Below are 1,474 nucleotides of genomic sequence, written 5' to 3' on the forward strand. Positions count from 1 at the left end.
ATTTTTCATTTTTTTTAATAAAATGGCATCAATAGCTGAAAGCATTATAACCTTTGTTATGCTACATAATACTGATACAAAATGTGAATAGTACGAAGTTCATTATATATAATATAAGGTTTTAATATATTACATTTGTTTCTACATAAACGGACTATAAATATATGTGCCATAGCATGTTTATAGTTATGGTTCCCAGCATCTCACACTATGGTACCAAACGAAAAATACATTTTGTTTTTTAAAAAGGAAAGAACAAGGGCAGAAACCAGTAGAAATAGCTTTACATGTTAAAAGTCTACATAATATAATAGATGTTGTTATAACTTTGGCTATAAAATAATTTTGAAGTCTGACTAATAATTATTCAAAGAGTGAACAAATCAAATCAGATTTTACTAGATTATAGAGGCCAAATTACTAAAATACTGACTAGTTGGGAGTTAAAGGGAGTGGGAAGGCATGGGGAGGATAGGAGGAACAAAAGAGTAAAATCCTTCCTGAAGCTTTGACGCCACAGCTTGATACTGAACCTACTGCATTCAGGCTCAGACATATCACATCAGGACAGATATGTGAGTATTCATCCAGAAGAAACCAGAAGCTGGTTTATACAGTCAGAACTCTTCAACACGACAGGGAGCCTCTGTCCGAATGTCCTTTCTTTGTGGTATCTGAATAAAGAATCTGCCTGGGAAACCAGGAGCCAGAGCTGCATCATTTCCTTCCTGGGGCTTGGCCAGGAGACACGTAAGAGTCCGGAAGGAAATCTCATTAGGAGTCGGAAACAGCATAAGGAACTCTCATTTAGCCCAACTGGGAAGAGCACGCAACCTTCTAAAACCAGTAACCTCGTCTGAAGCCTTTATATTTCCTCACAGACCCCATGCCCACCTCCACCAGAGCCAACACAATGCATTTGCAGGCTCCAGTACACTCTCAAAGAAAGCCAACATCTTCCTTTCTATCAATGCAAACCCCACATGTAAGACTTGGCTCAGGACCCACATCCTAAACAAAGCTTCTTAGATGGACTCAGCCCTAAAGGTCTTTCTATCTTCGACGCCTAAAGCACTTTCCATTGCCTGGTTTATCTTCTACTTTTACAGAGGTGTCAGCTCCCCAGGTATTGCTACTTCTTGGAGGACAAAGCCATTTCTTGAACTTCTTTTGTTATTAACTGTGGGAAACCCACAGTAGGGGGCATCATACATGTTTTTTTACATGGATGAAAAAGAGAATAAGGTCAATACTGCGAGAAGACACAAACACATTCTTGAGTCACAAGCATCTTGTCAGAAAATGTCTAGGGGACTGGCTCCCTGCAGTCCGAAGTCTTTTTTTTTTTTTTTTTAATGAAAATCAAATGTGGCTACTTCCTGGTGGGAGAAAGAACAACACTTGAAAATCTGAGCAGCACCTCTCATGTAATTTCCAGGAGTGGGGGATGTGGGTACCTCCTTTTAAACAGGAG

This window comes from Pteropus alecto, unplaced genomic scaffold (assembly GCF_000325575.1).
Source record: "Pteropus alecto unplaced genomic scaffold, ASM32557v1 scaffold57, whole genome shotgun sequence".
Lineage (NCBI taxonomy): Eukaryota > Metazoa > Chordata > Mammalia > Chiroptera > Pteropodidae > Pteropus > Pteropus alecto.